At 42.1% G+C, this 22,688-nt stretch overlaps 1 protein-coding gene and 1 long non-coding RNA gene across 5 annotated transcripts in view; one reads left to right on the plus strand and one right to left on the minus strand.

Moving 5' to 3' along the window:
• Positions 1 to 11,651, minus strand: part of LOC140698337 (uncharacterized) — a 71,490-nt gene extending 59,839 nt beyond the window's left edge. Inside the window, exon 1 of the long non-coding RNA XR_012076080.1 lies at positions 11,247 to 11,651. This is a non-coding gene — a long non-coding RNA (uncharacterized lncRNA). The remainder of the gene's footprint in view (positions 1 to 11,246) is intronic.
• PEG3 (paternally expressed 3) overlaps positions 11,399 to 22,688 on the plus strand; it is a 41,284-nt gene continuing 29,994 nt past the window's right edge. For all 4 annotated transcript variants that reach the window (XM_072968318.1, XM_072968316.1, XM_072968319.1 and 1 more), the window contains exons 1-3: positions 11,399 to 12,110; positions 13,913 to 14,095; positions 16,083 to 16,214. The gene's annotated coding sequence lies outside the window, so the exon portion shown is untranslated. The remainder of the gene's footprint in view (positions 12,111 to 13,912; positions 14,096 to 16,082; positions 16,215 to 22,688) is intronic.

Genomic DNA, 22,688 nt, shown 5'->3' on the forward strand with positions numbered 1-22,688 from the left:
TTTCTTTTTTTTTAAACATTTTTTATTGATTTATAATCATTTTACAATGTTGTGTCCAGCTTACGTTTTCATCATGTGGACATACCAAAATGCATTTGCTACGCAGAAATAATTGGACTTTCAGCTTGTTTCCATTTTTTTCATAAATGCGTTTTTTAAAAATGGGATGAAAATTCTTGTACACGAATTGTTTTGTGTCTTGCTGCTTCCTTCCTTAGGGACAATCCCCAGGAGCAGAATTATTTGGTCAATCGGAAAATAGTTGAAGTTTCTTGACAAAAGTTTAAAAAAAATTCTCCATAATCAGGCAACACAGGGATAACTACTCTGAAGGTTTGGGTATATTTGTCTGTCTATCTATCTGTCTTTCAGTACCTACCTACCTAGACTTTGTCATCATCAGAAATTGCATTGTGTCTGAAATCTCGATAGCAGTCTTTGTTCTCATCAGTGGCCCCTGTCCCTGCAGGCCGTCCCTTCCCCGCTCCGCCACACACACACACACACACACACACACACGATGCTGTGACTTATTGGCACATTCAGTCTACTATCCCTGACTTCTGCCCCTTCTTGTCTAGTTTAAATTCCAGGGTCCATCCCAATGATAACCCTGTGGCCTGTTCCCTTGCCCTGTGACAAAGAGCAAGGTTGGTGGCTTGAAACAACACCCGTTCATTGCCTCAGAGTTCTACAGGCCATAGGTCAACTGGTTCTCGGCTAGGGGCCTCATGAGGCTGCAGTCAAGGTGTGGGTGGGGCCGGGCCCCCATCTGGCTGCTGTCCCAGCCTCCAGGATGGTGCTCAGAGAGCCTCAGCCCCTTGGGGGGTGGTCTCCCACCTTGAGCAGGATGGCCGTGCCACCAGGCATACTGGAGAGATGACAGCGAGGGACTTCTGGAGCTCCACTGTAAAGGACATTGCAGCTTCTGCCCTGTTCTTTCAGGGTCAGACACTCTGGAGGAGGCACGAAGGAAGGACACTCAGGCAGCCCTGTGGAGGTGCCACATCCTGGGGGGGACCTAAAAACAGCAGCACTTGAAAACTTGAGCGGTGCGCCCCTCCCCACTGGAAGTGGATCTCCCCACGAGTCACACCTTCAGATGACTGACGCCTTGCCTGACATCTTTTTTCTCTCTCTTAAAAAATTATGTTCAAATACACATAACATAAAATTAACCATCTTAATCATTTGTAAGCATACAGTTCAGTGGTATTTAATACACTTGCAATCTTGTGCAGCATCACCACCATCCACCTCTAGGACTCTTCCCATCTTGCAAAAGTGCAACTCTGTCCCCATTAAACACAGTCCCCACCCACCTCTCCCCCAGCCCCTGCCAACCACCATCCTACTTTCAGTCTCTATGAATCCAACAACTCTAGGGGCCCCGTGTAAGTGGAGTCACGCAGTATTTGCCTTTTTTGAGACTGGTTGTATGCGGGTTCCAACTCCTCCCCGTCTTTGTCAACAAGTGTCAACTGCCTTATTTTGGGGGGATAGTAGCCGTGCAGATGGTGAGAGATGCTTGGGGCAGTAGTTTGCCCTGGGAGGGTTTTAAGCTGTGGAAGACACTGTCTGTGTTTTCGCATCTGTCTGATTGGAGGATGGTTGCGAGGGGGTGGGAGAGGACTCTGTGACAGAAATCTACTGCAGCCCTCGCTCCTGGAGAGTTGGTGGCTGGCTTGAGAGGACGACGGGGCTGGAGGGCAGTGGGGAGATTTGAGAGTGATTTTGATGGCGGGGGTAGAAAAAAAAAAAGACAGCAGTTAGGAGGGAAATTTGTATTTGAAACTCTCACTAGGACGTTAACACAAGGCCCAGTGTCCAGATGAAAATTTCAGGTCAACAGCCCTCTGCTGGAATTTCCCCGATTCATGAGCTGTAAGCCCAGCTGGGGTCCGGGCTGTGTATACAACAGTGTCTCATAATGAATGAAGAGGCCCATTTTCTCGGACGGACCACAATGTGCCCCGTATTCTGGAGAATGCCCGTTTCCAAAGTGTACAAAGATGTAAAGACCGGCTGCCTGTTCTGCAAGTATATCCCTGGTCCCCAGTTTTAATGGGTTTCCCCCCAATATTCAGGGTAACTGCCCACCTGACACCAGCATCTTCTAACCCGTGGAGTGTATTTCACATCACCCAGCCCAGGGGAGGTCTAAAAAGGATGCTTCTCAAGATGACTAAAACACCAGATCTAACTACAGAGCGTTGAAAACAATGTCACTGTCATTACTTGATCGCCTCACTCTAGGACAGTGGCCCTCAGCGGGGGGTGGGGGGAGATCTGGGGCCCCGGGGGACGTTTGGCAAAGTCTGGGGATGATTCTGGTGGTACAGCTGAGGGTGGGTAGCGCTACTGGGGCATCTACTAGGTAGAGACCAGGGATGCTGGTCAGTACCATAAAAGCACAGGACAGCCCCCCACAGCAAAGACTGATCTAGCCCCGATGTCAGTAGTGCTGAGGTCGAGAAACCCAGCCCTGTGGATACCTAAACACACACACACAAACACACGCAGAGATAGCCACCATAGTCACCACCTATCATAGTTAGAAAACCTGCACAAATGCAACGTCAAGGAAAGTGGAATTCCACCTTCTTACCCGGCTCTCGGTAACTAACTTGTTCCCCTCGGCGCCCACGGTGGAGAGTCAGGAGCTCCCACTGCTTAAGCCTAAGGACTTCTAATAAGGGAGCTTGGATATTTTTATTTTTATTTTTATTTTTTGCTGGCTGTGATGGGGAGGCACTGGTCGATTTGAGATAAGGGGATGACAAAATCTTATTTGTGTCGGGGTTGACGGGAGGGCGGGTGGGCGTGGAAGCAGGGGTCCCCTCAGGAGACCAAGGGGGTAATCCAGGAGACAGGTGAGATGGGATAGACCTGGGTGGGAGGCAGCAAAGTGAAGAGAACCCATCTGAAGAAGTAGGCGCTTTTGAGGCATCACTGACAGGACTTCGGGGCTGGGGGCAGGGAGAGGGTTGTGTTGACATCCATGCTTTTGCCATAGGCCTGTCTCTTCCCCAGGAGATGTGTCAGTGGGTCTTGGATTCCCAGAGGCTTTGGAGGTCAATGTCTAGCCAAGGCTTTGCTCCCTGAGAACGAGAGATCGGTGCTTCACAGGGAAGGAAGACAGCTTGGCCAGGACAAGTATGGGAGCAGCATGATGTCCTCTCCTGAAAAAGGGCTGAGGCTCCCTGGGGGGCAGATCGGGGCAGAAGATTGGAGGTGGACAAGAACCAATCTCTCCTGCAAACGTGAACCAGGCTGCCCCCCATTCTCTGGGTCACGGAGGTGCCAGCACGCCTGTTGCCACCCTACCTGGGACTCCCAGTGTGAATCGTTCACCATGGCTAGTTACGCATGCATTGTGATTCAAAAAAAGAAAAACCATTGCATTAAAATATTTGTATCTTGGGGTGGGAAGGGATAAATTGGGAGGTCAAGAATCGCCAGTATTAACTACTACATACAAAATAGATTTGAATAAATTTCTTCTGTAGAGCTAACTACAGGGAACTAAATTCAATATCTTGTAGCAACCTATTTTGGAAAAGAGTATGAAAATGAATATGTGTGTATATATGCATGACTGGGACATTGTGCTGTACACCAGAAATTGACACATAGCAACTGACTACTTCAATTAAAAAAAGTCATGCGTCTTGATTACTGAGTTTTTCGATGCCCCCTTAAACTTTGGGAGACTTGCCCTCACCCCAGCCTGGGTTCTGATGCTGTGACAAGTACAGGGTGCTGGTTCCAGACCTGTGGAGTTCACCATACGGGCTCCAACTGGGAGGACAGGACACGGAGGGAGAAACGACCCCAGCTCTCCCCGGCTAATTAACATCATGAGGCAAAGGCTGGAGCGTGGTTGCTTCACGGGTTCATTATTCTCCGCTCCGCCTTTGCTCAATGAACATTAGATTCCCCAAAATGATGCTGTCCCAGGTTGGGGGTGGGGGCAGGCAAGGCATGAGCGGGTGTCCCAGAATAGAGAGAATTTATGGGAAACACAGTGGGCTCAGACGGAGAACTCACGGCCTGAGTCTAGAAACCAGGGATAATGAGGACTTCATACTTCCCACTGGAGCAAAGAAACATGTCTCCAGGAAAGCACAGAGAGCTTGGGCAGGAAGAAATCACCTGCTGCCACATGCAGCGGTGCATTTACTTTGTCAGAACGCAGTGAGACTGCCGCTCTGTGCTGGGCTGGATTCTGTGCCCCCCGCACTCCCAGTTCATACACTGAAGCCCTAACCCCCAGCACCTCAGAATGTGACTGAATTTGGACTTAGGGCCTTTAAGGAGAGAGTTAAGGTAAAATGAGGTCAGCAGGGTGGGGTCCTAATCCCATGATCTGTGTCCTTATAAGAAGAGGGACTTGGACACAGAGGGGAGGCCACTGAGGACCCGGGGAGAAGGTGGCTGTCGGCACCCCGAGAAGAGAGGGCTCGGGAGAAGCCAGTGCTGCTGACCTCGGGTCTCAGACTTGTAGTCTCCAGAGCACCAGTCTGAGGGCTTTGTGACAGCAGCCCTAGCAGACTAATTCGACTGAATATCTCAAATAAAAGGACGGACGGTGCTGAATTTCTCTTTCACTCTGATAAAGGGAGAGCTATGCTGGGCAGGCAGTCTCCTCCGGGCAGAGTGGACGGACTGTGCAGGGCTTGGCGTTCAGAGGCTGGCAGGGCCCTGGGTGACGTCGACAGTGTCGCGTTGCCCGTGGAACTGGGGTCTCTCAAGTGCGACCCCCTGCTGATTGGTTGGCACCCGAGGCGTGCTCACCAGAGTGAGTCCACCCTTGATGGGATCTTTCTCGTGGGCTAACTTTCCAAAGCAAAGCGCCCAACACCGATTGTTTGGCTCGCAAAGGCGCGTTCGCTGAGGCGAGCTGGCGTGGGGTGGTGGAGCGGGTGCAGGGCCGATTTGGGTGGCGGCTTGTTTCCCTGGCTGTGCACCAGTCTGCCCTTTCTCAAGCTTGTGCGAACTTTCTTGTTCTCTGCGTGTGGGATGAGGGCGGCCCACAAGACGGCCAGCTCAGTGAAGAACAGGATATGATCCAAACTGCTCGTGGAAATGCACCCTGTACCCAGCTCATGACTGGCGGAGGGCAGGCGCTCCAAAGATGTGGGAAATTATTATTCTCCGCTCAGTGTGCATGGCTGTGAGCGTCCAGGATCCTGGAGTGACAGCCACCTGGTAAAGATGTGCACACCTTCGGTTTCCCTGTCTAAAAGTAGGATAGGAGGAGCTGGAACCAGAAGCTAGGGCCAGGAAGCTAGGGAGAGAGACAGTCAAAGAAGGCACTGAAGAAAGCATTTCTAGGGAGAAGGAAGAGATCAACGGTGGCAACCATGGTGAAGCCACGCAGCTGAGGACAGAGCAGTGCCCATGGACTCGGACAACACAGTGGATTTTGAGCAGAGCAGTTTCAGGGGCTAGTGGGTGGGTGGAAGCCTGTTTAGAAGGAACCCATGAGAGAATGTGTCCTAAAATATAGTGTATTAACAGAAAATCTGAGGTATGGCAAGGCCAACAGATCAGAAGATGACTGTCATTATTAAGAAGATAGTTTGTCAGAAACAGACTCCCAGACATAGAAAACGAACTATGGTTCCCAAAGGGGGAGGAGGCGGGGGGCAGGGATAAACTAGGAGTTTGGGCTGACAGATGTTAGCTACTATGCATAAAACAGACAAATGACAAGGCCCTACTGCACAGCGCAGGGAACTATACTCAGTATCTTGTAATAACCTATAATGGAAAAGAACCTGAAAAAGAATATATATATATATATGTATATGTATATATGTAAAATGGAATCACTTGACTATATAATTGAGTGTATACTCCACGGAACTTCCAGACAGAACTTGGAGTCTCTGCTCCACGCAGGCCTTGGTGAGGAGTTGAGTCTTCAGATGAAGAACTGCAAGAATCTTTTGGAGGATTTCAGGTACAGGAAAACCCAGATTTTCATTTTAAAAAGGCTATGGAGGACACAGGCAAAACATTCTCTGACATGAACCTTAGCAATATTTTCTTAGATCAGTCTCCCAAGGCAAAAGAAACAAAAGCAAAAATCAACAAATGGGACCAAGTCAAACTTAAAAGACTTTGCACAGCAAAGGAAATCATAAACAACCCAAAAAGACAACCTATGGACTGGGAGAAAATATTTGCAAATGATGCAACTGACAAGGGCTTGACTTCTAAAATATACACACAGCTCACTGAATTCAATATAGAAAAAACCTGAATAATCCAATCAAAAATGGGCAGAAGACCTAAAGAAACATTTCTCCAATGAAGACACACAGATGGCCAACAGGCACATGAAAAGATGCTCAATATTGCTAATTGTTAGAGAAATACAAATGAAAACTACAATGAGGCATCACCTCACACCATTCAGAATGGCCATCATTCAAAACTCTACAAAGAGTAAATGCTGCAGAGAATGTGAAGAAGAGGGAGCCCCCTACACTATTGGTGGGAATGTAAACTGGGGCATCCACTATGGAAAACAGCATGGAGCTCCCTTTAAAAACTTAAAATGGAGTTACCATATGATTCAGCAATCCCACTCCTGGACATACATCCATAAAACTCTAATTTGAAAAGATACATGCACCCCAATACCCCAATATTCACAGCAGCACGATTTACAAAAGCAAAGACATGGAAGCAACCTAAATGTCCATTGACAGATGAATGAATAAAGATGTGGTGTTTATACACACACACACACACACACACACACACACACACACACACACACACACACATATATATATATATATGTGAAATGGAACATTACTCAGCCATAAAAAAGAATGAAATATTGCCATTTTTAGCAACATGGATGGACCTAGAAATTATCTTACTAAGTGAAGTAGGTCAGACAGAGAAAGACAAATATTATATGATACCATCTATATGTGGAATCTAAAAATTAATACAAATTAATTTATTTACAAAACAGAAACAGTCTCCCAGACAAAGAAAACAAATTTATGGTTACCAAAGGGGAAAGGGCAAGAGGGATTAATTAGGAGTTTGGGATTAACAAATATATACGATTATATATAAAGTGGATAAACAACAAAGTCCTATTGTACAGCACAGGGAACTATATTCAGTATCTTGTAATAGCCTATAATGGAAAAGAATCTGAAAAAGAATATGTTTGAATATTTGAATCATTTTGCTGCACAACTGACACCAACACAATATCGTAAACTGACTCTACTTCAGTAAAAAAGGCTATGGAGAATGGACTCAAGAGGGTAAGATGCCAGGGAGACAGGACGTGACTGCAGGGACCTGAGCTGAGGTGGGGTGGCCTTCACTGTACTGGAAACAGTGAGATCAGGTCTGAGGAAGGAGCTATTTCAGGAGGCAGAACTGGCAGGGCTGGCGGTGGATGGGATATGTCAGGTGTGGAGACGGGACTGACAAGGACAACACCCAAGTTGCTGCCTTGGCCCCTGAGAAGAAGTAAACAGTTCAGTGTATGTGGCAGTGAGTCCCCTGGAAGACCAAGATCATGTTTAATGCATTTCTGGGCAGAGGAGTTCTAGCAGGAGGTAGAGTCAATTGTGTCTGTTCTCTGGGAAGAAAGAGGTTAACTCCTGAAAGCACGGCTGGCTACATAGTTTGTGCAAGATGAAAATTGTCCAAAAAAACATGAAAAAGTATGCATTGAGGGTATTAAAATATAATGCTTCTTCCTTCCTTCCATGCTCTCGCTCATGACACGTTCTTGTATTTTCCCTTTGCTGATTGACGCTGTGCCCCCTTGGGTACAGGGGTAGTTACAGGGTGAGTGCAGACCCTCCCAAGCAGTTGGGAGCCCCCTCCATGATTCAGATGTGTGTGCAGAGTCCACTGGCTGCTCGGTTCCTATTCTATGCTCTCCAAGGAACCTCCTGATTTACCTTTATTTTGAAGTGGTCAACAAACCCACAATCTTCCAGTCCCTACAAAGAATTTCTTCTCACTGCTCCCTTTGTAAATCACTAGCAACAGCGGCTGATGTTTATTGAGAGCTCCTTTGTGCTAAGCACAGGACATACATTATCTCATCTAAGCATCAGAAGAGACAGTGGGAGGCTCTAACTCTCTTGCTTTATTCCTTAATTGGCAGACAAGATGGTCATAGTCCAGGGACACATCTAGTTTGGCATCCCAGCAAAGATAATGCCTTTCCTTATAGCCCTCAGGGAAAAGTTTCAGGTAAGTCTCTGAATGGCTTATCTGCAGACATATGCTTGTGCCTGAACCAATCACTGTGGGCTCAGCAATAGAATAGACTGACTGACCAGACCTGAGTCAAACACTAACCAGTTTCCCATAGAAAAGAAAGCTTCTGTTGCAAGATGCACAGGGAAGGAGTATTGGGCAGAAGAGTAAGAGATGCCTGCAATACTATCAATTATGTTTTTAAATATAGATGAGACCAACTGGCATTTTCAATTAATTAGGCCAATAAATTCTCCTTTTCATTTAAGTCAATTTTAGTTGAATACCCTGTTTGTTGTAACTGAAGAACACTGACTGATTTGTTTACATATATTACCTCTCTTTCCACCAGAAGTAAACTCCATGAGTTTTGTCTTTTTGCCTAAAACAGTGCCTGGCACCAGAATAGGTACTCAGAAAATATTCACTGTGTTTGTGATTATCTGTTTAGTATCTGACCTTAATCCTACAGGATCATTTCCATGCAGCACAACATTTTATTTTGCTTTTTAAACTCACCTTGTAACCCCAAGACTCTAATACATGTCTCACATATAATGGGCTCTCAGAATATAGTGAGGAATGAACAAATAAATAACAAAATAACAAAAGAAAGAAAGAAAGAACAGAAGAACAAAAACAACAAATGTTGGCAAGGATGTGGAGAAAAGGGAACCCTCGTACACTGTTGGTGGGAATGTAAATTGGTGCAGCTACTGTGGACAACAGTATGGAGGTTTCTCAAAAAACCAAAAACAGAACTACCTCTAAATGTTCTTAGAAACAATGAACAGTACATATGCGTAAATTTTAAAAATATGTGCAGTATATTGTGTATATGTATTTGCATGCAATACACTGTATATGTGCAGTCAAATTATAAAAATCCTACCTAAAAACTGAAAAAAAAAAAGAACTACCACTTGACCCAGCAATTCCACTCCTGGGTATATATCCGAAAAAAACAAAAATACTAACTCAAAAAAGGTACATGTACCCCAATATTCACAGCAGCCTTATTTACAAATGCCAAGATATGGAAGCAACTTAAGTGTCCATAAACAGATAAATGGATACATAAGATATGAGATTATATCTATATCTATATCTATACAGATAAATGGATACATAAGATATGAGATATATCTATATCTATATCTATAGATACATAAGATAGATACACAATTGAGTACTACTCAGCCATAAAAAAAATGAAATTTTGCCATTTGCAACAACATGGATGGTCTTAGAGGGTATTATGCTAAGTGAAATAAGTCAGACAAAGACTGTATGATCACTTATATGTGGAATCTAAAAAATACAACAAACTAATGACTATAACAAAAAAGAAGCAGAGTCACAAATATAGAGAACAAACTAGTGGTTACCAGTGAGAAGAGGGAAGAGAGAGGGGCATTACAGGGGTAGGGGATTAAGAGGTCCAAACTATCCTGCATAAAATAGGCTACAAGGATATATTATATGACCCAGGGAATATAGCCAATATTTTATAATAACTATCAATGGAGTATAACCTTTAAAATTGTGAATAACTATATTGTACACTTATAACTTATATAATATTGTACACCAACAAGACTTCAATAAAAAGATCATAAAAATAAACAAATGAATAAATGTCTCTGCTGCTGGACTCTAAGGAACAGGAAGGTAGAGACCATAAATGTTTTGATAGCAATTGTATCTTCAGGATCTATTGATGTCAGACACATAGAAAGCCACCTTCCCTCCGATCATTATTAGTTGAATGATAATCTAAGTGAATTATTAAGTAGTAAGCACACATAATGTTAATGTCACCAGTGCTTGCAGCAGCTCCTGAACTGATAACCTGTGACTCCGTGAAGTCTGCAGAGGCATTCCATTCAAGGACAAATTTTAACACAAACAAGTCTTGCATAAATCACTAAAGGAAGCATCTTTAGGGCTTCGGGCAGTCCTCCCCTTCCCCCAGCCAGGTTAGGCTGACGTCATTGGTTCCAGCTAGTTCCCCTTCAAGAGCTCTTAGCTCTCCTTAGCTACAGAGGCTGGTTCAGTCTGTTACCATGGAAACTGCAGCTGGAGTGAGGAAAGAGAGGGAGCCTAAGGAATGAGCAAAGGCTGAAATTTTCAAGCTCAGGAGGCAGACGGTGTGTGAAATCAAAAAACCAGACCAGCACACAAAAATATTCTCAATAAGTATTTTTGGAGTGACTGAATGAAAATGTGGGAACTTGGACAAGCGACCACCTACCTCTGAGCCTCTTTCCTCCTTAGTAAAAGAAAAATAATAATCCTACTGCATAAGACGTTTCAATTAAGATAACGAGAATACAATCCTTAGCACAGGACTAGGCTCTGTAAGTCAAAGTATCTCAAGCATAGTCTTCAGTTCTGCTTTATAATGGTTTGGAGGTACTTATTTATACCTTCCCCTGCCTTCTTTTTAAGAGGAATGAGATCATCTTCCCTCCGCACCTTAACACATTACCTTCTCACTAAGGTGGCCGGATAAAACATAGGAAACTCGGCATGCGACAAGTTAATGCTAAAAAAGTATTTGTTGCTTACGTGAAATTCAGATTTAACTGGATTATCCTGTACTTTATTTGCTAACTCAGGAAACCCTACTTCTCACTCTAGGCTATACTGTGAAGATGAACAGCTGGTTTTATCAGCCTGTGCAGTTTACTTACTCTTCGTGCAGCACGCGTGCACTTTAATGTGCCCTCTAAATAACTTCAGCCATTTGAGAAATATTCTTTGAGCCCCTATTCTGTGCCAGGTACGGTTTAGATGCAATGGATTCTTATACACACAAACGCCTGCCCTCAGACTTTTCACTCTCGTCATGGAATCTTTTCCCATGACATTATGAAATCTATTCAAAACATGATCTAATTGAATTCTAAAACTGACATTTATTTTTAAAGGATCAACCCATTGCTTAGATCATGCGTAAAAGTAACAAGTCCGAAAACACACTTCACCAAGCTCTGCAGCAGACGGTTGGGTACGCCTGGCGGATGTCTCACATCTGCCGTTGCCCCTCATCTGCTTCCGGTTCCCCGCGAGCTCCTGAAGGCAAGGCTGGTCTCCATCTACCGACGGTTTCCCAGGCGCCCTTGCGCAGGGGGCCCGCACGGCGCGCCTGCGCACTAAGTACGCACTCATTGATCAGGAAAATGCGTCTTCCGGCGCCGTCCCTATCTTTCTCCGTGAGCCTTAGAGACCTGCGACCCTAAGACCGTAGTACATGGAGGTCATGGTTCTACTGACTGTTCTCGGCTGAGGGGCCTGGCGACTACTCCACAGCCACGGAAGAATAACGGAAACGGCGACTGTCCGGCTTGGGCCTAACGGGCAGGCCGGTCCGGGGCGCATGCGCATAGAGCTCGGCCCCGGCGCCATCTTGGGCCGTCGCGAGCCTCCCGCGCCGACGGCGTTGGGGCCTGCGAGGTCGGCAGGCTGGCGCCAAGGGGCCGCGCGGGACGCGGGCTTTCCCTCCCTTGCGGCGACTTTACCGGCGTCCCCGGTGACCACACAACCCCGGTTCCCTGGCGCTGTGCGCCCCGCCGGGCTGTTTCTCGGCCGGGCCCTCCAGCCTCCCCAGCCTCGCCGCTGGGGTGTTCTGAAGCCAGGAGCCTTCCAGGAACAGCTGCTGAAGTCCGCGGCCCGCTCTCTCTGCCCCTTCCGCGCTAGTGTTTTCTCTGCATTTGGGATTTCCAGTGATTCCCACCGGCTTGAGTAAGAGAACGCTCGTGAGACCGCAGCACGGAGTCGAGGAAATGGCTTTCCATAAGAATCGGTTGTTGGACTATCCAGGCTCTTGTCTTTTAAACAGCTTTACTGAGGTGTGAATTTACGTACGTTAAAACTTACCCATTGTAAATGTACAACTCGATGGGGTTTTGGCTTTTTTTTTTTTTTTAAAGCACTTTTGTGGAGTTGTGCAGTCCTCACCACAATGCCTCCAAAGTTCCTTCAGGTCCGTCTGCAGTTGGTGGTGGCTCCCAGCACGAAGCAGCCATCCACAAGTCTACTTTATGTCTCTTTAGATTTCCCTTTTCTGGACTTTTCGTGAAAATTAAGTTGTACAATACGTGATATTTTGTGGCTGGCTTCTTATACTTAGCATAAGGCTTTTGAGGTTCATCCACGGTATGGCGTTTAGCAGGAGTTCGGTCTTGTCTCTTTAGAAGGAGGATGGTTTGGGTTCAAAACTGCTGTGCTGAGATTTTAGATGAATTGTGAAGACTGCTGGCTGTGGTCGGGAACAGGAGGAATGCCGCTGCCCCCATAACCACCACCATAAGTTTGGCTTGGTTTTGTCTGTATCTCTTTTCCCCAGGTCGAGCGTGTTTAATTAGGATTTTCAGATTTACTACCATGGAATCATAGGGTGTCCATTAAGGATGCTACCACAGTTTACTGCCTGCCTTGGCTTTGGAGCAAGGTCTTCTAACTTGTTAGTCGTGAGACTCTGAACAACCATTAAACCTCTCTGTCTCAGTTTGCAAGGAACAATCATCCCTAGGTCAGATGAATAGTGATTGCCCTGGTACACAGTCCAGCTGAAAATGTCAGCTGTTCTTATCTTGCGGGGATTCTTTTTGGGAGGAGAGATGGTGGTCAAGAGATGGATGCTGTTGCAACCTCCTGGGCTAGGGTATAAAATTTGTTGAGAAGCCTGTTTTTTGACTTAGATCAATTTGTGGCACATAATTATTTGCTCCCTGGGAGTTGGTAGGAATTTCATACCCTTCCCTCCAAGATTATTTTGATAGTTTTGGTACTTTATATTTATAATCTCAGGAAACTGTGAGTTTCCTCAGTATTTGCAGATTTATTAGCTTAAAATTAAATAATGTGGTATTAAGAGTGTAGTCTCTGAAGGCAGAAGCTAGCATTAGAGGCCTAAGCTCTTACCAGCTTTGGTGCCTTGGGCAATGTGTTTAACCTCCCGAGGCCCCATTTCATCCACAGAATTGGATAACAATGGCACCCTACTTTTCCTGGTTGTCAGGAGGATTAAATGGAAATCTTTTATTTAGCACAGCACCTGGAATCATAGGGAAAGTCCTATAACTGTCAGCTGTCGTTATTTTCATCATGCGGAGTTCCTTCCAATTAAAACAGTTTAGAGATTGTAAACCTCTGTGAACCAATCAATTAAAAGGAACTGGGAAGCCCTCCACTGTTTTCTAGGCCTTGGAACACACTGTGGAACAGAGAAATTTGTTCTTTGAAAGTTGGAAGGAAGTTTCCATTCCTATTCCAGTTGCCCTTTAAAGACATGCTTTTTCTTCCTTTTGGGGAGTACTTTTACATACCCCCTCTCCACTTCACTAGGAGTTTTAAATTTAATACTAAAGAATGGGGGTCTGTAAACCTTTTCCGTAAAGGGTCAACTGGTAAATACTTTAGGTTTTGTGGGCCACGTGGTGTCTTTCAGAATTACTCAAGTGAGCCACTGTAACATGAGAGCAGCCACAGATAGTATGTACACGTGGATGTGGCTGTGTCTGATAAAACTTTATGGATGTTGAAATTTGGATTTCAGATACTTCTCATGTGTCATGAAGTATTAATTTGATTTTTTTCCCAACCACTTAACCACTTCTTAATTCAAATATTTTGTTTGTGTACTGTACAGAACCAGCAGGCCAGATCTGGCCTGAAGGCTATAGTTTGCTGACCCCTACTACTGAGTTTGATGACACAGTGACTCGTAGTGTGGTATGGAGTCAGAAGGACCTGGTTCTGATATGTACTAACTGGATGTATTTGGGCAAGTTACCCAGCACGCTGAGCCTCATGTTCTTCATCTTGCAAACAGGTATTACACTAGCATACCTACCTGCTCAGGTGCTTAGGTTGAGACAACACATGTGAACGGTCTTGCACAATGTTGGGAGTCTAGTGAATCATATATTAGTTATCTTACATTCTTTTTTGAGAACTAGTCAAACAGAACAAGCTCTAGAGGGTGGAACTAGATGACCTGGGTCAAATCCTGGCTACTTATTAGCCATGTGACTTTGGGCTGATGATCCAACCTCTAGATGCCTTCCTTTCCTCATTCCTGAAATAGGGATTATAATAGTACCTACTTCAGACAGCTGTCTTGAAGATCAGGAGGCTAACACTTTATAAAGTGCTTAGAAAAATTCCTGGCACATGTAAGTTCTCAATTAATGTTAGCTGTTATTATTTCACAATAAGGTAAATTTGGGGGTTAAAAACTCCCATGCTGTTTTATTAAAACGAAAGACTTTTGTCTCTTTTTCCCTGAAGTGGTACACTTTACAAGGCACAGGATTTGTTCCTTGGAAGTGAGACTAAAGTTGCTGGTAAATGGCAGGGGCTTAGAGCACTTTTTGAAAAGTACTCCCTCGACATTTGCCAAGTTTTTATTATCTGCCTTCCTTTCAAGAATGATCCATTTCATTATGGCTTTCAAATTTAATAGCCTAGAAATGTACCCAGTGGTGGTTGAGAGCTCAGGCGTCTGACAGATCTGGGTTTGATTCCTGACTCTATCATCTACTAGCATGTAACCTGGGACAAGATACCTCCCAAAGGTCACTTCTGATCTCTGAAACTTGGATAATAATAATATCTACCTCACAGAGTTGTTATAAAGATTAAACATACTAATGCACATAAAGTGCTTGGTGCCAGGCCTTGGCCACTGTAAAAAGTTTAATAAATGATAGCTATTACTTTTATTGTCCTCCAGGGCACTCTTAAAATAAGACCCGTTTGAGATGGAAAACCATTTGCTAGGTTTTTAAGTGGACAGCCTTCTCTCCTACTCTAGGTTTGAAATGCTTAATATAGGAATTTTCTGTTCTTAGGAGTTTGCCCTTGTGAACCTGTTAGCTATCAGCTTCTGTGTTCTCAAAAAAGGGGGAAGATTTTCTGAAGATTTCTTGAATTTCTTCAAGATTTTCACTGTATTTGCATAGGATTGTGTCGGGAGGTAGTAAGCAGTGGAGACATAAAGACCTAGGTTTGAATCCTGGCTTTGTCAGCCAATTACATTATGAGCTTGAGTAAATGACATCCTCTCTGAGCTACAGATTTCTCATTTATAAAACAAATATGTTACTTCCAGTTTAGTAAGATTATTGTGGGAGAATTCACACAGATACATATTTTTAAAAATGTAGACGTAATTCATACACCATACAATTCACCCACTTGAAGTGTGCAATTCATTGATGTCTTATATAGTCACAGAGTTCTGCAACCTTCAGCACAGTCAGTTTTAGAACATTTTCATTACCCTGTAAAAAGAGACCCTCAGTCTCCATTCCCCTCTTCCCCAGTGCTAGGTAGCCATTAATCTACTTTCTGTCTCTCTCGGCCTACTCTGGACATTTCACATAAATGGAATCATGCAGTTGTGGGCTTTTGTCACTGGCTCCTTTCACTTAGCACCATGTTTTCAGTTCATCCATGTGGTATGTGTATCAGTACTTCACTCTTTTTTATTTCTAAATGTTCTGCTGTATGGATATACCACATTTGATTTACCCATTCACCAAGGAATGAGTCCCTCAAATGATAGCATCTGGGTGGTTTCCGTTTTCCGGTTGCTATGGTAGTGCCAGTGTTCAACACCTTGGCTTTCACTTAATGTGTCTTGGAGATCATTCCATAAGATAGACCTCATTCTGTGTTACGGGTATGGAATTTTTTATTATATGTAATAGGGAGAATTTGTAAAAATTTGTATTTGTTGTCTCCTGCTGTTTTTCTGCTTCATGATTCATGTTTTACTTTTATCTCAATAATTGTCATTTTCCTGTTCTCTTTAGATCTATTGTTTGTGGGCCTTTGGCAGAACCATCCAGATAAGAGTGCATGTTCTCTCCTGGCCTGATGATCTGCACTGTGGAAGCCACATCCCCTCTCCATAACATTCCAGCCACATCCGGAGCTGTTGACATGTGAGTACATGTGGAAATCATGCCATTTTTCAGAAGACTTGTGTGAGATTGGAGTGCTGGCTGGTCACTCCTCGGGGGAATTGGTGTAGCATGCTAGACGTTGTGACTGTCAGGGATCTCCAGTCCTTAAATGGCCTACAGGGCCTTGCAAGGTCTGACTTCTCTCTCCGTCCATTGTCTTTCGCCAGTCTATATTCTAGCTACATGGTTCTCTGCTCCCTCTGCCTCCTAACCTTTGTATGTACTGTTAATTAGGCATGGAATGTCCTTCCTTGGCATCTGGTCCAGGTCAAACTCTTACTATACGTGATTATAGCACAGTGTATGTTCATCACATTTAGTGCTTGTCACTCATATTACTTGTGTGGCTATTTTACAATTGTTTGGTGTCATCATGGACTGTATACCCCATGATGGCAGAGACGACATCTCCTCTGTTTATCACTATATCCCTAGTGTCTGGATGTATTTGATAATACCTGTAAAGGTCTCATTTTGCCAGGATTAGAGCTTTATGGTTGGTAAACCAATTTGAGAAAAAAGTATGTGAGTAACCCTGTATTTTTTAAGTATTTTGATTAGCATGTGATAACGTGATTTCTCAGTCCTGCTTTCTATGAGAGAAGGTGCTCAGTGCCCTCTTGGACAGGGACATGTGAGCAGAACATTGGATAGGTGAGCCTTCCTGGCATACGGGAACTCTGAACCTTAACTCCATCTGCCAGACTTGACACAGTGTTTTTCTTTTATAACATCAGATTTGTGACAGAGTTGTCCTTGGCCTATCTTTAATCTCACATGTAATTAACTTTTTTTTTAATCGTTGAATTTAGAAGCAGTGTCTGTGATAGAGTTGGTGGCCTTTAATATGGCTTTCTGTTGTCTTGAAATTCCTTGAGAGGGTCAAAAAAATAAAGTAAGTTTACCCTTAAAGAAAATTGGTTAGATTTGCATTACTGAGGAACTATATACAAATATGTATACTAAGATAATTAACCTTTCCAGCACTGAATGTATATGCAAGAGTACTAAGTACTGAAGAACTGATTTATTTTGTGAAGTGGTATTTATTTTAAACTGACGATTCATGCAGCAGACCAGCTGTGTGGGGAAAAGTTCCAGAGTCAGAGCTCTAGCAGACCTCCCCGGAACACCTACTCAGCATCTCCACTTGCTTGAATGTAAGCATTTCAGATGTCACATATCCAAGAGACAGCTCTCGATTTTCTGCTTTTCCCCTGCCCAAACCTGTGGAAAGACTCACTAAATAACACTTCCACCTACTCAGTTGCCCAAACCAGAAATGTAGGAATCCTTTATGATACCTTTTTCTTTGCCACACATACATAGATTATCAGCAAGGTTTCTCTCTTTTGTCTTGTAAATACCTCTTGTATTTGTTCCCGTCTCCCCATTTCCGCTGCTGCCATGCTAGTTCAGAGCACGGTCATCCTGCCTAGACAGCTGCCTCCTAACTGGTCTTCCTGCTTCCTCTCCTCCCTATCGCTAGTCGCCAGTTCCCCACACAGCACCGTCAGTCACCTGGCAGTGGATCAGGTCAGACCTCATGTAAAAGTCTTCAGTGGCTCCCAGTCACATTTAGGATTAAATTCAAGATGTCTTGGCCTACAGTTCCTAAAGAGCTGGCTCTTGCACACCTATACAACCTCATTTCGTGCCCCTCTACCCCATTCTTGCTATCCTCCAGCCATTCTGGTGTCTTTTCTATTTTTTTTCCTTGATGGTCTTTGTCTGTTGCTATTTTGTCTGTCTAGAATGTTCTTCCCCTTGCTCTTCTCAGGGCTGGCTCTTTCTCACTAATTTAGTTTGAGCTTCTTTTCCTCAGAGAAGCCTTCGCTGACTCCTCTATTTAACTACCATACAAACACCCCTTCTACCCCCTCATTTCAGCATCCTGTTTTTTTCTTCAAAACCCTCACCACAATTTTTAAAGATTTATTTTGTCAACTTAATGTATATATCTTCCCAGCTACACTGAAGCTCAAGACATATTTATCAAATAAGTGAATTAGGACAGGGGCTATTTCAGTTTTATTTGCAATGAACCATAAACCTGGCCTAGCATTGGACCTTATATGTAGTGGGCACTCAAGTATTTGTTGGAAGAACAGATGAATAAACATTTATTGAGAGACTTCTGTGTATTAAGCTCTGTGCTAATCCATGGGATCATAACGCTCAGCTAGCCCAGTCTGTTACAGACTTATTGTAACCTCAAACTTTTTGGTCTCAAGACGCACTGACACTCTTGAAAATGATTGAGGACTCCAAATAACTTTTGTTTATGTGGCTTATACCTATCAGTATATGTAGTTTTAGAAATTAAAACAAAATTTTAAATGCATATTAATTAATTTAAAAATAGGTAGTAAGTCCATTACATGTTAATATAAGCAACATTGTTTAAATTAAAAAATAACTTAATTCCCAGAACAAAAGATTACTGAGAAGAGTGGCATTGTTTTCCATCTTTGCAGATCTCTTTAACATCTGGCTTAAATGAAAACAGCTACAGTCCTCCGCTGCTTTGCATTCAGTCTGTCATGATACCACATGTCATGTAGCCTCAGGAAAACACCATTGTACACATGGGAAAGAAGTGAGAGCTACTGCTATAGATAATTTAGAAGATAGTATTTTTGAATGAGATGGTGTTACGTGTTTTTGTGTTCACACTTCAGACCATCCTCTTTTTTAATATAAACTGGCAGTGATAGAGATATATCTGACATCTGTATGGATCAAAAACTGAATAGAAAAACAAGGATTTGTGGGTGTTGAAGACAAAAACCTGCTAGATTTCTGATCTTTAAATAGGCAGAGGTAGTTAACAGTTTGACTGCTGTGGAGTAAAGAGGTCCAGAAGCACCCTATGCATATTGCCGTCCCAGGCTCATTATGTCAAACGGGCTGGGGCGAGATTCTCCTGACATGAATTGAGACTGAATAAAACCAGTAATGGTTACACAGGACCCAGCATATATTGTGAGCAGTGGCAGGAGGTAAAAACACAGCCATGCAGAGTGGACCCAGCTTAAGCTTAAATTTTTCTCATTGACTAATATACACCTTTATCAGATGACACAGAGCCCCCAGCTAACAATATAAGACTTATCTCAGGAATAAGTTTCTCAGGGGCAAGGTAGAGACACCCCCCCCCCAAAAAAAAGCTAGATGTGGTGGGGGATGGGGAGATATCCCATAAGAGAAACGCTCAGAAACTAAAATTAAAAAGCACTGAGTTAAACTTAGGAAAACTTACAGTAAGCAAGACAACAAAATCAACAGTCAGGATAAGAATTCATTACTGACAAAAATGCAATTCTAACAGTTCCAATGTGACTTTAAGATTCCTGAGAGATAAAGAATAGTATTCATAAAATGTTCACCCATTTGAGAAAGGTAGATATAAAAAGTACTGTTTAAAAATCTTAGACATAGAAAAAGATACATAGCCATTGTAAACCACAGAAAGGGAAACACTATACTGGATGCAGTTAGAGGAATTACTCTGAAAGCAACCCCCCAAAATATGAAAAATAAAGAAGATAAATGGAAGGTAGATTAAGAAGGGCCAATAATCTCTAATACGCAGAGAAGAAAAGAGAGCTGGAATGGCAGAAAGGCTATATTGGCCAAGATATACCGGCCAAGAATTCTTCAGAATGGAATAAAGACTTTCACACAAGTCCTGAGCAGGATAAACAAAAATAAATTCACACATAACATCTACTGAAAAGCTACAGAGGGAAAAACCGATGTTATTAGGAACATTTAGATGATAGCAGACCTCGTCATCAGCAGTGTTAGATGTTAGGAGACAGTGGGATCATATCTGCAGAATATGGAGAGACGATAAGGGTCATCTTAGAATTCCATATCTAGATAAACTGTCATTCATAATATCTTTTAAAGCTATTTTTAGAAATACAAATGGCTAGGTAGACTACCTTATACACTGAAAGGCTTATTTAGGGATGTATTACAGTGAGAAAAAAAATGAACCTAGATGGAGTAAAATTAAGGAACAAGAATGAGTGAATAAATTCTCAAAATATCAGTAAATATAATTAATCATTGTAAAAATTGTGTTTTTGGTTTGTTTAAAAAAGGTATAGCTAATTCTAGACAAGAACCAGGAAAATGGAAATAGGAAATTCAGTGAATTGCTAAGGTATGAGAAGACCCTTCATTATTTTATACTCTGCTAAGAAATATGTACTTGTATATTAATTGGGAATTTAAAGACAGTAAAGTAACTGAAATATAATTGAAAGCTTTCAAATTAGCAAAGGGAAAAAAGAGAAGTAAAGAAAACTTGATCAACTTAGTAGAAAGCAGGAAAGGAGAAAATAAGAGGCAAAGGAAAAGGCACATGTAACAGATACATCAGAAATTTAAGATGTGAACAGATTAGCTCCCCTGTTAAAGGCAGATAGCTAGGTTAATTTCCTTGACATCTGATTTGGAGGAAATCATGGACTTGTTTCTACCTAAAAACATGGCCTTGGATATATAAAGCAAAAGCTAGAAGAATTACCAGGAGCAATGTATAAAATCAAAGGCATAATGGGAGGTTTTATTATAATGATTTAGAACGGATATATCAAGCAGACAGAAAATTAGTAAGAATACTGAAAACGAAAAAACACACAATAAGCCTGATCCAATAAACACAAATAGAAATTGGTCCCTGATAATTAGCGATGCTCATTCTTCTCTGATGCATCGAAAAATTAAAATTGATTATATCCTAAGATCACAATCGAAGTTTTAACAAATCTCTAATAATAATATATTGGACATATCATTTGGCTATAATGCAGTTAAATTAGACATCTATAATCAAAAGATTTTTAAAGACCTTGGAAACCTGAACACATTCCTTCATGTGACTAAGAGGAAATCTAACTGAAACAATGGAATACAGTACCAAACAACAATGTTATAGCCTTAAATGTATCTGTTAAAAATTAGGAAAGATTGAAGGTAAAGGAATTAAATATGCAAGTCAGGATGCTAGGAAAAAGAAACCCAAATAAGGAAGGAAGTAATAAAGAACAGAGATTAGTTAAATGGAAAAGAAGAGAATATGGTCAGAAGCACTTTAAAATACATAAAATTGTCAAATCTTTAATGAATCTGATGAAAACAAGAATAAATGATATTAGTAATGGAAAAGGCATAATTAACAGCGAGGAAGAGATTGAAAATCAAAAGAATACTGTGAATTGTTATATGCTAATTAATTTAAGTGAATTGGACAATTTTCTTGTAAAATATAAATGACCAAAATTGACTCAAGACAGCAGAAGTATAAGTACAAAACTAAGGAAACAAAGTCCAAACTATCCATGCAAAAAGACATCAGATTTAGGTAATATTACAGTGACATATTAAACTTAAAACAATCAGAGAATCTTTATTTTTTATGAATTGTTTTAGAGACTATAAACAAGATAACAATCCAAATCATTTTATATGGCTAGTATAACCTTGATATCGAAAACAAAGTATAATAAAGAAATTAGATGCAAAAACCAAAAGTAAAATATAACCCCAAAGTATCCCACTGCATGTGTATACAAATCAGACCCTCAATCATGATCAAACAAGGATTAGGAATGCAACATGTTTCAACATCAAAATTTGCCGTAATTCTCCACATTAACAGATTAGTAAAATAATAAAGTATAATCTTCCCAATAGATATTAAAAAGTCATTGTATAAAAATTAAACTTATCCATGATGAAATTTTTAGGAAACGAGAACTTGAGGGAATTTCCTTAACCCCCAGTAAAGAGGCTCTACAAAAAAGATTGTTGTGGACATTTTCACTTCATGGTGAAAGATAAGCATCCCCTTTCAAGTGCAGAATAAAGACTTACTCCAGTCACCCCAGAGGTCCTATCGAATGCATTATGATCATGAAATGAGATATAATTGTCAATCAAAATTTAAAAATCGTCATTAATAAAGATGTTAATATTTCAAAAAACAGGAAGATCTGTAGAGAAACTATTAGAACCAACAAGAAGAGTGCAGCACACTCACTGGATAAGACAAATCAACATATAAAAAGCAATAGTAGGTAATTCTCAAAAACTCATAACCCAAGGCAAATCATGAGAAAATATCAGACAGACTCAAAATGAGAGCTATTCTACAAAATAGACTAGCCCTCCTCAAAACTGCCAAAGTCATGATAAACAAGGAAATACTGAGAAATACTGAGACAATTCCACAGCCTGGAACTGTCTAAGGAGACATAAAAACTACATGTAATGTGGTGTTCTGGATGAGACCCTGGGACAGAAGGAAAATATTTATGTAAAGTCTGTAGTTTAATTAATAGTTTTGTACTAATGTTAATGTCTTCATTTGACAATGTACCAGAATTAGATAAGATGTTAACATCAGGGAAAACTACGGAAGGAATGTTTACCCTATCT

Source organism: Vicugna pacos, chromosome 9, assembly GCF_048564905.1.
Source record: "Vicugna pacos chromosome 9, VicPac4, whole genome shotgun sequence".
Classification (NCBI taxonomy): Eukaryota; Metazoa; Chordata; class Mammalia; order Artiodactyla; family Camelidae; genus Vicugna; species Vicugna pacos.